Below are 3,016 nucleotides of genomic sequence, written 5' to 3' on the forward strand. Positions count from 1 at the left end.
GTTTTGAAAAGTATCTTAATTGATTAGCTATATATTTTTTATAATTTTGGAGTGTTTCTCATTCTGACCTATTCTGCCAATCACTCTACTGAAAACAATTTGATCAATATAAAAACATTCAAGCTATGCAACGCTAAACAAACGAAAACAATGGAAATTAGATATTGAAAACACAACACACCAAAATTAATGGGGTGTGGCTAAAGCAGCATGTGCTGGTCAATTATTTATTGCCTTTCAGCTCCAAATTCCACCTATTTTTCTGCTTTGTGAAATGGTGTTCGAGCCCCTTAAACATTTTTTCTTGACAGCTGGAACTTTGTTATTAGAGAACACTGAAAAACATTATAGGAGGAAAAAATTTTTGCTTCCTGCTTCTGGTGTGCTTGCTCAGCAAGCTTCTGGAGGCATTCCTTTCCCCAGCACTAGGTTTCTGCAGCACACAGTGGCCAGAAGCACCCAGCAGCCAGCAGCTTTCCATGGCACCCCACCCTCAGGTGGTTTTGTAGCAAAAGGCCTCCAGTGAGACATCTCCATGTAAAGTTTTCCTTGGCCCTCCAGAGGGTGGATTTATAGCACCTTTTAGCAGAATGGCATCACAGCAGCTTCTCTGTCATCCAGTAAGCCCCAGTGGTGCCTTCTACAGCAAGGTCTGGAACTCAGGCTTGCGGGGGGCCTCTTCCTTGGGTATGCTATCTCAGCTCTGTAAGTAGTGGCTTTTCCATGTATATACTATTCCTATATTCTTTAGTATTCTCTTTACTTCTTCCTAACTAATCTCTCATTACTACTATTCCCTGATGTGGTTAAAATTCCTTATATTAAATTTTTTCTGTTCAAATTACTGTGTGAGTTCTCTCTCCTGATTGGACCTATTGATTCACAGTGCTTAGAAGGAAATTGACTTTAAATGCATATGTTAAAAAAAAATTAAAATCGATTTCTAAGTTATCATCTCAAGAAATTAGAAAAAGAATAGAAATAAAAGGTAATTAATAAAAATAAAAACAAATTGAGCAAGCAGAAAGCTAAAATAAGTTAGAGAAAAATCAATGAAATCAAAGTTTGTTCTTTTAGAACAAATTTGATAAACTCTTAGCAAAACCACCAAAAATAAGAAAGTACAAATTACTAATATCAGAATGAAAGAAGAATATCACTGCAGATTACACAGACATAAAAAGATAATACAAGGTTATTATGAGCAGTTTGATATAAATAAATCTGACAAGCTAAATAAAATAGATGATTTTCTTTAAAATCACAAATTATCTTGACACAAGAAAAATCAGAAAATATGAATAGTTGTTAAAATATTAAGTCTATAATTAAAAACCTATCCCCAAAGAAAATTTCACATATAGATGTCTCTATAGTAAACTCTCCCAGTTAAGAAATAAATAATACTAATCTTAAACAACCTCTTTTAAGAAATGAGAGAACATTTCTTTCTAATTCTTTTTATGAGGCCAGTAAAACTCTGATACAAAATATGACAAGGAAATTACGAGAAGAGAAAATTACAGAACAACACTTCTTATTAACAGATACACAAATTAGAACAAAATATTAAAAAATCAAATCCAGGGAATGTATAAAAAGGATAACACATTATGTGTCATGACCAAATTGGCTTATTTTAGGAATAAAATTTTGAAAGTTAATATAATTTGCCTCATTAACATAACAAAAGTGAAAACATAATTACCTCAACAGATACAAAAAGGCATCCGATTAAATTAACTACTAGTTCATGATAAAAACTCTCAGCAAACTTGGAATAGAAGAGAACTTATTTAATACGATTAAGTTTATATACAAAAAAGCTAACACACTGAATGGCGAAATGTCAAGTGCTTTCTCCCTGAGTTCAGCAACAACTTAAATACATTTGTTTTATTACTTCTACTAATCATTGCAGTATAGGTTTTAATTAGTGTAACAAGGCACAAAACAAAAATTATGAGGTATGACTACTAGAAAGGAGCAAGTAAAATTGTCATTCTAGGATATATGGTTGTAAATATAGAAAAACTCAAAAGAATATATACACTATTAGAACTAATAAATGAATTTAGCTAGGTCACTAGGTATAAAGTCAACAAATAAAAATCTATTTTATTTCTACGTATTTGCAAAAATAATTAGTAAATAACATCTTAGAAACAATGCTATTATAAAAGCTTTGAAAAACCTCAAATATCTAGGAATAAATCTGATGAAAGACATCAAGCTCACTAAACTGAAAACTACAAAATGTTGCTGGAAAAATTTTAATAGACTTCAACAAATAGATAGCTATACCACATTCATGGATTGGGAGATGCAATATTGCAAAGATGTCAATTCTCCTAAAAATTAATTTATTGACTCAGTGCAATCCCAATCAAGATCCCAGAAGATTTTTCTGTGGAAATTTATGAGAAGATTCCAAAATTTATATGGAAATACAAACAACCTATACCAGCCAAGAAAACAGGAAGAAGAAATTGTTGGAGGATTTACAATATCAGATATCGACTTGGCATAAAGCTACAATATTTAAGACAGTGTGGTATTGGTGCAATGATAGACAAATACAACAGTGGAAGCCTATAGCCATGCCACCCTGAATATACCCAATCCCATCTGATCTTGGAAGCTAAGCAGGGTCAGGCCTGGTTAGTACTTGGATGGGAGACCACCTAGGAAGACCAGGTGCTGTAGGTGTTAAATAAACAAACAAACAACAACAACAACAAAAACAGTGGAACAGAAGAGACAGTACAGAAACAGGCCCACACACATGCAGTAACATGATGTACAACAAAGGTGCCACTGCAATTTTGTGATAATAAGATTTTTTTAAATAAATGATGCTGGAGCAATTGGATAATTCATATGGAACAAACAGACTTTAACAGTATTTTATACCACTTATAAAAATTAATTTCAACTGGATTATAACCTGATATAAAAGGAAATCAGTAATTTTCTAGAATAAAAGTCAGTAAATTCTTTTTTGTAAAGGACCAGA

General features: G+C 32.3%; 1 non-coding gene across 1 annotated transcript; it reads left to right on the forward strand.

Annotated features, from left to right (window-relative positions):
* Positions 1 to 2,590: 2,590 nt before the first annotated feature.
* LOC112469921 lies at positions 2,591 to 2,709 on the forward strand. The gene has a single exon (XR_003042769.1). It is a non-coding gene; the product is annotated as a 5S ribosomal RNA (ribosomal RNA).
* The last annotated feature ends 307 nt before the right edge of the window (positions 2,710 to 3,016 follow it).

Source organism: Pteropus alecto, unplaced genomic scaffold (assembly GCF_000325575.1).
Source record: "Pteropus alecto unplaced genomic scaffold, ASM32557v1 scaffold86, whole genome shotgun sequence".
Taxonomy (NCBI): Eukaryota; Metazoa; Chordata; class Mammalia; order Chiroptera; family Pteropodidae; genus Pteropus; species Pteropus alecto.